This window comes from Schistocerca serialis, chromosome 1 (assembly GCF_023864345.2).
Source record: "Schistocerca serialis cubense isolate TAMUIC-IGC-003099 chromosome 1, iqSchSeri2.2, whole genome shotgun sequence".
NCBI classification, from domain to species: domain Eukaryota; kingdom Metazoa; phylum Arthropoda; class Insecta; order Orthoptera; family Acrididae; genus Schistocerca; species Schistocerca serialis.
Window position 1 is genome coordinate 111,001,012 of NC_064638.1, and position 12,092 is coordinate 111,013,103.

The 12,092-nt window shown below is 46.0% G+C and overlaps 1 protein-coding gene and 1 non-coding gene across 8 annotated transcripts in view; both read right to left on the reverse strand.

Moving 5' to 3' along the window:
- Positions 1 to 12,092, reverse strand: part of LOC126462885 (protein-tyrosine sulfotransferase-like) — a 970,604-nt gene that overhangs the window by 577,244 nt on the left and 381,268 nt on the right. The window lies entirely within an intron of this gene.
- Trnat-ugu (transfer RNA threonine (anticodon UGU)) lies at positions 8,514 to 8,588 on the reverse strand. The gene has a single exon. It is a non-coding gene; the product is annotated as a tRNA-Thr (tRNA).

Here is a 12,092-nt window from a genome sequence, read left to right on the forward strand (position 1 = left end):
ACTCTTGGGATTACCCTTGTATGTTATGCTATTTGTGTTAAGGCAACCTGCCTTAAGTGCCGACCGAAGTGGCAGAGCGGTTCTAGGCGCTTCAGTCTGGAACCGCGCGGCCGCTACGGTCGCAGGTTCGAATCCTGCCTCGGGCATGGATGTGTGTGATGTCCTTAGGCTAGTTAGGTTTAAGTAGTTCTAAGTTCTAGGGGACTGATGACCTCAGAAGTTAAGTCCCATAGTGCTCAGAGCCATTTGAAACCTACCTTAAGTGTTCGTGAGTGTGAAATTGTGTGTTTCACGAAACGAGGAACTGTACTATCCTACGAGTGCAATATCAGTGAGTCACAGTTGGAATCAGTGAACTATACTAGGAGTAACAATAAGTAAGCAAGGGTATGAAATGGAATGATGTCATACCTACTTTCTCTCCCCAGGACTTGCTGTATCAGAAAACATCTATTTTGTACACCTATAATTCTTTCTTTACATCTACATCTACATCTACATTGATACTCCGCAAGCCACCCAACGGTGTGTGGCGGAGGGCACTTTACGTGCCACTGTCATTACCTCCCTTTCCTGTTCCAGTCGCGTATGGTTCGCGGGAAGAACGACTATCTGAAAGCCTCCGTGCGCGCTCTAATCTCTCTAATTTTACATTCGTGATCTCCTCGGGAGGTATAAGTAGGGGGAAGCAATATATTCGATACCTCATCCAGAAACGCACCCTCTCGAAACCTGGCGAGCAAGCTACACCGCGATGCAGAGCGCCTCTCTTGCAGAGTCTGCCACTTGAGTTTGTTAAACATCTCCGTAACGCTATCACGGTTACCAAATAACCCTGTGACGAAACGCGCCGCTCTTCTTTGGATCTTCTCTATCTCCTCCGTCAGACCGACCTGGTACGGATCCCACACTGATGAGCAATACTCAAGTATAGGTCGAACGAGTGTTTTGTAAGCCACCTCCTTTGTTGATGGACTACATTTTCCAAGGACTCTCCCAATGAATCTCAACCTGGTACCCGCCTTACCAACAATTAATTTTATATGATCATTCCACTTCAAATCGTTCCGCACGCATACTCTCAGATATTTTACAGAAGTAACTGCTACCAGTGTTTGTTCCGCTATCATATAATCATACAATAAAGGATCCTTCTTTCTATGTATTCGCAATACATGACATTTGTCTATGTTAAGGGTCAGTTGCCACTCTCTGCACCAAGTGCCTATCCGCTGCAGATCTTCTTGCATTTCGCTACAATTTTCTAATGCTGCAACTTCTCTGTATACTACAGCATCATCCGCGAAAAGCCGCATGGAACTTCCGACACTATCTACTAGGTCATTTATGTATATTGTGAAAAGCAATGGTCCCATAACACTCCCCTGTGGCACGCCAGAGGTTACTTTAACGTCTGTAGACGTCTCTCCATTGATAACAACATGCTGTGTTCTGTTTGCTAAAAACTCTTCAATCCAGCCACACACCTGGTCTGATATTCCGTAGGCTCTTACTTTGTTTATCAGGCGACAGTGCGGAACTGTATCGAACGCCTTCCGGAAGTCAAGAAAAATAGCATCTACCTGGGAGCCTGTATCTAATATTTTCTGCCAGAACCATTATTACATGTAAATTGAAGGAGGAGCACTGCTGTCAGCTGCAGCGAGACATAAGCGAAGTCAGCGGTGACGAGTGAAAATGTGTACCGGACCGGGATTCAAACCCGGGACCTCCTGTTTACCAGGCAGGTGCCGTAACCACTGCGTCATCCGGGACACAGCGTCATCGTAACTGCACGAACTTACCTCGGTACACCTCGCGAGCGCCGCCTATCCGCAACTCCTGACTATAGTACTCCCGTTCGCTACCCACAGTCTCCCACAGGAGGTCGGACGTATTTGTGCATTCGCACTGAAGAATATGGATCCATTGCCCAGCTGGGCTTATCATTATATGAACGCGTGGTGTCTGTTCTTTCGGACATGTTCGACAGAAAAGACACCATGCATTCATACATAATCATCATCATCATTATTATTACTATTACTATTATCACTGTTAGTGGCAGCGACATCAGCAGAAGTAAAAATACTGCCACTGCTAACATCATATTAGTTCGTAATCAGTATTATTTTCCCCCCCCCCTCCTTCAGTCTTCTAACTGGTTTGCCGCGGCCCGCCACGAATTCCTTTCCTGGGCCAACTCCTTCATCACAGTGTAACACTTGCAACCTACGTCCTCAATCATTTGCTGGATATATCTACATCTACATCCATATTCCGCAAGCCACCTGACGGTGTGTGGCTGAGGGTACCCTGAGTACATCTATCGGTTCTCCCTTCTATTCCAGTCTCGTATTGTTCGTGGAAAGAAAGATTGTCGGTATGCCTCTGTGTGGACTCTAATCTCTCTGATTTTATCCTCATGGACTCCTCGCGAGATATATGTAGGTGGAAGCAATATACTGCTTGACTCATCGGTGAAGGTATGTTCTTGAAACTTCAACAAAAGCTCGTACCGAGCTACTGAGCGTCTCTCTTGCATAGTCTTCCACTGGGGTTTATCTATCATCTCCGTAACGCTTTCGCGGTTACTAAATGATCCTGTAACGAAGCGCGCTGCTCTCCGTTGGATCTTCTCTATCTCTTCTATCAACCCTATCTGGTACGGATCCCACACTGCTTAGCAGTATTCAAACAGTGGGCGAACAAGTGTACTGTAACCTACTTCGTGCCGGCCGAAGTGGCCGTGCGGTTAAAGGCGCTGCAGTCTGGAACCGCAAGACCGCTACGGTCGCAGGTTCGAATCCTGCCTCGGGCATGGATGTGTGTGATGTCCTTAGGTTAGTTAGGTTAGTTAGGTTTCAGTAAGTTCCAGGGGACTGATGACCTTAGAAGTTAAGTCCCATAGTGCTCAGAGCCATTTGAACCATTTTTGAAGAGCAGATTTCATTTCATCGGTGGGATCATAGGGAAATGCAAGCAGCCGAAAAAGGAAGTTGTTTACAATACATTCGTCCGACCCATCCTAGAACACGGCAAAAGATGTGAAGCACATAACAAATATGAGTACCAAGGGATATGGAGCGTATACAAAGAAGGGCGGCATGAGCGGTGACATAGTTGTTTTACTCGCGGAGCCGGCCGAGGTGGCCGAGCAGTTCTTGGCGCTACAGTCTGGAACCACGCGACCGCTACGGTCGCAGGTTCGAATCCTGCCTCGGGCATGGATGTCTGATGTCCTTAGGTTAGTTAGGTTTAAGTGGTTGTAAGTTCTAATGGACTGATGACCTCAGAAGTTAAGTCCCATAGTGCTCAGGGCCATTTGACTCGCGGAAAGGTGCCACGGAAATGCTGTGTTGCAAGACTTCTTAAGACAAGAGCCAACTACCCCGCGAAGGCTTACCTAAAAATTTTCAAGACCCAGCATTACTCGAGGAATGCACGAGTACAGAGGGTGTTCCAAAATGAGTATCTGAGTTATAAGGCTATGCGGCATCTGAGGCTACTTAGCCTCTATTCATTCCACTTACAGTTATAAATAATATATTGAATGAAAGAGCAACTCAAACAGCTTTTCTTACAAGTGTTCAATGTGAGCACCGTAGAGTCGATAGCCGAGTTCTTTCCAGATCTGAGGTCTCTGGTCCCCCGGACTTAACATCGTGTCTTTTTTTTATGGGGCACACTAAAAAGCAAAGTGTTTGCTAACATTCCTCGCAGAACTGACAATCTTAAATGGAACATTGCTACAGAAATTAACAACAAAAGGCCAGCCCCTGTGGCCAAGCGGTTCTAGGCGCTTCAGTCCGGAACCGCACACCTGCTACGGTCACAGGTTCGAATCCTGCCTCGGGCATGGATGTGTGTGATGTTCTTAGGTTACTTAGGTTTAAGTAGCCCTAAGTCTAGGGGACTGATGACCTCAGATTTTAAGTCCCATAGTGCTTAGAGCCATTTGAACCAACGTCTCTTATCAATAGGTAACTACATGTTTCTATTCTTTTTTAATTAGTTGACTGTTACTTGAATTATGGGCGAGACGGGTACCGGTTTTATATGGGACGTTTTGTACAATGAAAACGGTATTTGCAGATGAGGAAAAACAAAAAAGATCAGAACGAATGAAAAGATACTGGGCAATTCTGAAAGAAAACGTACTGAAGAAGATGATCAGAAAATGACTGAAGTGGTCCAATGAGACTGTAAAGCAGAAGAAGATGACACAAGGCCTTAAAACCCTGATAATTTTTAAACATCAGGTCTATTACGCCCCACACATCGTTCAAGTAGGAACCGCGAAGTGAAAATTAGACTAATTTACAAATGGCTCTAAGCGCTATGGGACTTAACATCTGAGGTCATCAGTCCCCTAGACTTAGAACTACTTAAACGTAACTAACCTAAGGACATCACACACATCCATGCCCGAGGCAGGATTCGAATCTGCGACCGTAGCAGCAGCGCGGTTCCGGACTGAAGCGCCTAGAAGCTCTCGGCCACAGCGGCCGGTGACTAATTACAGCGCACTCAGCTGCATTCAAAACAACATTATTCTCGCCGCGCTCCATACGCCAATGGAATGGAAGAAATGCGTAACCGTGGTACAACGTTAAGTACCCGACAGCATGCAGTTCACAGTGGTTTGCAGAATATGGATTTATATATACATACTAAAATGGTATCTTTTCTTTCGGACATGTCCATCTGAGCCACATGTCCGAAAGAACAGATACTATCTTAGTATATATATAGTTAAGGCTCACCGGCCACTTTACCATCTTCTTCTTCTGTGCGAATGCACAAACAGTGCCCGAACTCTTACGGGAATCGGCAACGCGCCATGAGTAATGAGTATAAAGGGCGGGGGCACTACGAATGTAGTGCGGGACAATACGTTGAGAATGTGGGTTTCGCGGGAGGCGTGCCAGAGATAAATCCCTGCAGTCGGGCTATCCTCTGTGTCCTCGGTGGCTCAGAAGGATAGAGCGTCTGCCATATAAGCAGGAGATCCCGGGTTCGAGTCACACATTTTCATCTGTCCCCGTTGACGTATGTCAACGCCTGTAAGCAGCTAAGGGTGTTCATTTCATGGATTTAGATGAAATGTAATGGTTCGCCGGGGCTGTACAATACTGTTCTGCCTCGTGTCGAAGCTTGGTGGTCGTTCACCCCAGCAGCCGACAGTGGATACGGGGAATGTCCACAGCTGCCTTGCGGCCACCGGCTGTTAAACTGTGGCCCAACGCTGAGTCATCTCGCGGCCCCCTTCCTCGCTTATTAGCCGGCCAGGCCTTCCGCCGGGAGATGGGGCAGCCACGGAGGCGGCCTAGCCACGGAATGGCCTACCCACCAGCCTCCCGGCGGAGCGATTCATTAGGCGGCCCAAGGCCGCTTAAAATGTAATCAACTTCGCAATTACTCGCTCTCCCGGCTGCCCTTGTCCCAGACTCACGGCCGTAGCTTCTCTGCTCCTACATCGGGTTCCCCACACACACGTATTCCGCTCTCTGCTCGCATACCTCCCCCACGCCGCTCGTAATCGTTGTCACAGTCACCCTTAGTATCCTTTCTCGGAGTTCTGTCTCCTCCAGATATTCGCAATCGCACAGAGACAGGTCATTTCCTCAATGTCTGCCCTTCTCGCTACGAAACGTTTTGGTATCAGTAATTGATGCCAACTCGGCAATGAAACTTTATGGGGAACTGCACCTTCTTTCCATATAGCAATGTGTCGTTACAGCCGACGGGATAACGGCATCACTACATGCAATTTATGTTTAAAATTAGCGTGACTGTTTTTGTTGGCACACGAATGAGGTGGAAGGCACTAGACATAGTTGAAAACTGTTGTTTCCTAGTCAACAATTTAGTTCCAGAATGAGATTTTCACTCTACAGCGGAGTGTGCGCTGGTATGAAACTTCCTGGCAGATTAAAACTGTGTGCCGGACCGAGACTCGAACTCGGGACCTTTGCCTTACGCGGGCAAGTGCTCCAAAAACATCCTTAGTCCGAGTCTCGGTCCGGCACACAGTTTTAATCTGCCAGGAAGTTTCATATCAGCGCACACTCCGCTGCAGTGTGAAAATCTCATTCTGGAAACGTCCCCCAGCCTGTGGCTAAGCCATGTCTCCGCAATATCCTTTCTTTCAGGAGTGCTAACTAACCTGCCCGCGAAAGGCAAACATCCCGAGTTCGAGTCTCGGTCCGGCACACAGTTTCAATCTGCCAGGAAGTTTCAACAATTTAGTTTGTTTTTTAAAAAAGTGAAATACGTACAAAAACAAAGACCGTGTAAAATATCAGTAAGAAATACGAGATACCCGTGTAGCAGCAGCTGCTGCTAATAATAGCTATTATAATAATATAATGACATTCTAGTAGAGAAACTCGGCGTTGCCTAGGTATTTATTCGTAGCTTTGCATCCACGACCGTGCCACGCAGCGTCTTGCCTTGGGATTAATGTTTATGACGCCGTATCTCTTGTACTATGTGTCGTACAATGATATAAAATTCTAGGTACATATTTGGATACGATCGGCGAAATTTATTGCGAATAGAGTAAGCAGCAAAGGAGTAATAAAATCAAACGTCGTGCATAATGCGGCAGTTTTCCCGCATCTCATTGTTCATTGACGGCATACCTCCTGAACTAGTGTCGTATAATGAAACAATTTTGCGGGTACATTCTGTTGTACATACGGGGGCCCGTCTGGAAAATGTGTTGAAGTAATACATTATAACGTTATGTCCCGTGCGGTACTCTTACTGCGTGAACACCGGAAAAGTAATATCGATCAACTTTTTTCATTTCATCATTTTGTATGGATTGTCTGCAAGAAAAAAAATCTTAAGGGTTTGAAATTGTGTGCAAAGTTCGTTGCAAGTTGGCAAATGCTCTCAATTTCAAATACTTGATGAGTAAAGTCTGGGAAACCACACGTTGCAGGCTACGCTTCTTTTCACCCCTACCTCCACCCCTTTGATATGTTGGAGATTCTTACCTCTGTAGCAATTGCTTGACACTAAGGTGTATAGGTACCAAGTTTGGTTGAAATTGGTTCAGTGGTTTAGGATGAGATGTGGAATAAACATGTACACGAACAAACATGTACGTACACACACACACACACACACACACACACACACACACACACACGCACGCACGCACACACGCACACGCACGCACATATACCAGGTGTTTCACATATAAGCGCAGAATTTTCGTGGGATGATGGGGCCGGCCGGTGTGGCCGAGCTGTTCTTGGCTCTACAGTCTGGAACAGCGCGACCGCTACGATCGCAGGTTCGAATCCAGCCACGGGCATGGATGTGTGTGATGTCCTTAGGTTAGTTAGTTTAAGTAGTTCTAAGTTTCAGGTGACTGATGACCTCAGAACTTAAGTCCCAAAGTGCTCAGAGCCATTTGAAACATTTGGGATGATGGGTTGGATATAGGCTGACATTTTAAGTATGCGAACGTGGGGTCTCTTGACTTATGGTCAGTGCGCTATACAACGCCAAGGCGCATTCGCTTTGCCTGGAGGAAACATCACTGTGCATTGTTATTACTGTAGTAAATACTCGAAGCGTGGGCCATTGGCTTGGTGGCATTAACTCAAGCTGTCGAACCACGGAACGGCGGATATTGGGTACTGTTTCATTGGCTTGATCTCGAACGTGTCCTGCAGCAACAGTGATTCCAGGTGCGATTCTTTCCGCAGTGTTTGCAGGAGTTTGATAAACAAGAGCCTTCACGTGGTTCCACAGATTAAGAAAATCAATTTGTGAGAGATCTAGGGATCTTGCAGGCCAGTGAACAGATTCATTACGTCCAAACCAGCGTCCAGGGTAGTGTCCGTATTGACCGTCCCACAACCTTCTCACTCGATTTGTGCAATGGAAACTGCGCCATATTACTGGAGGAACATTAGTCTTCTGGTTTGAGGCGGCACATCTTCAAGAATACCGGGATGCACGTGTTCGAGAAATACGAGGTAAAGACGACCAGTTAAGCGGTGCACAAGAATGTAACGGTCCACTACTTGGTTGTGAATAATTCCAGTACAAACATTAACTGAAAATAGTTTCTGAAAATGGTGGACTGCCGTACCTCGAGGATTTTCACGAGACCATACATGCGAATTGCGACTGTTAAACATTCCTTTGCCGGTGAAAGTCGATTCATCAGTCCACAGAACAATGTTCGCAAAGGCGGCAGTTAGCATTCTTTGATGCTAGAAGCAAACGGCAATGTCGTACCGAATTGAAAAATCGTTGAACAGAAGGTCCTGTATATTACACAACTTGCAGGGATGACGATGATCATCACGCAGAGTTCTTCAAACACTGCTAGAAGTCGAACATTTCTAGTATTCTTTCCTGGAAACCAGGACTGGGTACACTCACTCCGTGGTCGACCTAGAGCATGGAATGAAATGATAATTAAATCAAGACCCTAAGCTGTCGACAGATGTTGATATACATCAATGGGGACAGTTGAAAATGTGTGCCCCAACCGTGACTCGAACCCGGGATCTCCTGCTTACAGGGCAGACGCTCTATCCATCTGAGCCACCGAGAGCACAGAGGATAGTGCGACTGCAGGGATTTATCCCTTGCACGCTACCCGTGAGACCCACATTCCCAACTTAATACCCACACACTACATTCGTAGTGCCCCTGCCCACTACACTCATTACTCGCGGCAGAAAATCTTACCGAGACCCGTAAGAGTTCGGGCAATGCGTGTGCATCCAGCACAAAAGGAGGAGGTCAATGGCCAGTTAGCCTTAACTACACGAAGACAGTATGTGTTCTTTCGGACATATACTTAAAGCTAACCGGCCATTGACCTTTTTCTGTGCTGGATGCACACGCATTGCCCTAACTCTTACGGGTCTTGGTAAGATTTTCTGCCGCGAGTACTGAGTGTAACGGGCAGGGGCACTATGAATGTAGTGTGTGGACATGTGCCCTCGGCGGCTCAGATGGATAGAGCGTCAACCATGTAAGCAGGAGATTCCGGCTTTGAGTCCCGGTCGGAGCACACATTTTCAACTGTCCCCGATGATGTATATCAACGACTGTCGACAGCTTAGGGTCTTGATTTAATTCTCATTTCATTCTAAGAGAGCTGCTTGGTCACCGATAGCATCTGTTCTTTCCAACATGTCCGAAAGAACAGATACCATCTTCATATAGAGCATGTAAGCCTCCCTCTAACGTGCCCCTTTCGCGGAGACGACGATCCACAGCAGCACATGTTCTCTGATTTGGTAGTCGTCTGTTTGGATAACGTTCTGGGTACAAACGCCGCGCTCCTTCCATAGTTCCTGCAACACCGAAAGTCCAAGTGCATGTCTGCAAGCTCGTACCACATGAAACGTTCCGCGTCCTACGTATGGTAATACAGAGTAAACAATCAGTTTACATTGGTAAGTTCACACCGTTGTTCCACAACACACTACCGTACCTCTGGTACAACATTTGATTAGGAATTACGTTAAGATGCAAGCGAAGTACGCAAACGACAGCTCACTTCAAGTACACAGTACCAAATGAGGACAAACTGAGCTAATATAGAGTTTCGTCGTTCAGGCGCAAGTACAAATGAAATCAAATGATACTAGGCATCCAAACTTACGAATATGTAACGCTGGTTATCGCACCATCAAGCGGAACGATGACTTTTTGAGGTCGTCTACCGTCGTAAATATGCGTCAGCGATCCAGTGTCCGTATACTTAAAATGACTGCCTATATCTAACCTGTCATTCCACAAACATTCTGTACTTATTTCTAAGCATCCGGTCTATCAGTTTTCATAAAGTGTGTGTGTGTATGAATATGGATGCAGCCAGCTCACAATTTTATACAAATTTCTTCAACATAATAAATGGAACCCGAAAAAAGCAAAGTATGATAGCTAGCCGACACGCAGAAAGATCAAGTAATTCACCGCTGACTCAATGGCAAATATAAGTATGAGGCATAGGCAGAAGGTCGACTCAACAAACACGGGGAAGTCTAAAAAAAAAAAAAAAAAAAAAAAAAAAAAAGCATGGACGCCAATACGACGACAGATCTATAGCGATAGAATGAACAAGTTTGGAAAATTACTGACTTAGTAATAAAACCGCGCCGCCAATATCATTAATCAGGCACTCACCTGCGTACCGCGGTAGCTGGCTGCCAACTACTTTGTCCACAACGGCAATATAATACTTTACATTATTATTATTATTTATAGTGTATCAGGTAGCACGCCGGGATTTGTAGAGCATCTAGCGGGTTTGGTACGCTGACAGATTTGTGATAAGCCGATGCTATTTTGCCAAACTGTTAAACATAACAGTCATAGGAGAAGTAAACAAAACAAGGGTAATGTGCCAACATGAAAGGGACCACTCTTAAGTTAACATATTAAGATGAAACTGCAGCACTCGCTACCGCTAAATACGAGGGCAGTTCAATAAGTAATGCAACACATTTTTTTCTGAAACAGGGGTTGTTTTATTCAGCATTGAAATACACCAGGTTATTCCCCAATCTTTTAGCTACACAACACTATTTTTCAACGTAATCTCCATTCAATGCTACGGCCTTACGCCACCTTGAAATGAGGGCCTGTATGCCTGCACTGTACCATTCCACTGGTCGATGTCGGAGCCAACGTCGTACTGCATCAATAACTTCTTCATCATCCGCGTAGTGCCTCCCACGGATTGCGTCCTTCATTGGGTCAAACATATGGAAATCCGACGGTGCGAGATCGGGGCTGTAGGGTGCATGAGGAAGAACAGTCCACTGAAGTTTTGTGAGCTCCTCTCGGGTGCGAAGACTTGTGTGAGGTCTTGCGTTGTCATGAAGAAGGAGAAGTTCGTTCAGATTTTTGTGCCTACGAACACGCTGAAGTCGTTTCTTCAATTTCTGAAGAGTAGCACAATACACTTCAGAGTTGATCGTTTGACCATGGGGAAGGACATCGAACAGAATAACCCCTTCAGTGTCCCAGAAGACTGTAACCATGACTTTACCGGCTGAGGGTATGGCTTTAAACTTTTTCTTGGTAGGGGAGTGGGTGTGGCGCCACTCCATTGATTGCCGTTTTGTTTCAGGTTCGAAGTGATGAACCCATGTTTCATCGCCTGTAACAATCTTTGACAAGAAATTGTCACCCTCAGCCACATGACGAGCAAGCAATTCCGCACAGATGGTTCTCCTTTGCTCTTTATGGTGTTCGGTTAGACAACGAGGGACCCAGCGGGAACAAACCTTTGAATATCCCAACTGGTGAACAATTGTGACAGCACTACCAACAGAGATGTCAAGTTGAGCACTGAGTTGTTTGATGGTGATCCGTCGATCATCTCGAACGAGTGTGTTCGCACGCTCCGCCATTGCAGGAGTCACAGCTGTGCACGGCCGGCCCGCACGCGGGAGATCAGTCAGTCTTGCTTGACCTTGCGGCGATGATGGCACACGCTTTGCCCAACGACTCACCGTGCTTTTGTCCACTGCCAGATCACCGTAGACATTCTGCAAGCGCCTATGAATATCTGAGATGCCATGGTTTTCCGCCAAAAGAAACTCGATCACTGCCCGTTGTTTGCAACGCACATCCGTTACAGACGCCATTTTAACAGCTCCGTACAGCGCTGCCACCTGTCGGAAGTCAATGAAACTATACGAGACGAAGCGGGAATGTTTGAAAATATTCCACAAGAAATTTCCGGTTTTTTCAACCAAAATTGGCCGAGAAAAAAAATGTGTTGCATTACTTATTGAACTGCCCTCGTACAAGTACACAGGGACTCTCATTGACGATAATACAAACTTATCAATGATCTATCAATCTGAGGGGGAGAATCTGCATCTGTAAATGATTGACGACTCTAAAGTTTCGAAAGTAAGAAGCTTTCCTCGCCTATTTTTCTCTTCTCCGGACAAATACAATTCGGACATTCATCATGCAGGAACCTCAAAATGTGTTGGCAACAGCAATATCCTTCTCATAAACAACGTATGGAAGGACATAAACGTGTGAACGGGAAATAACAAACAGTCCTACCTCAAAATTTAAGGACG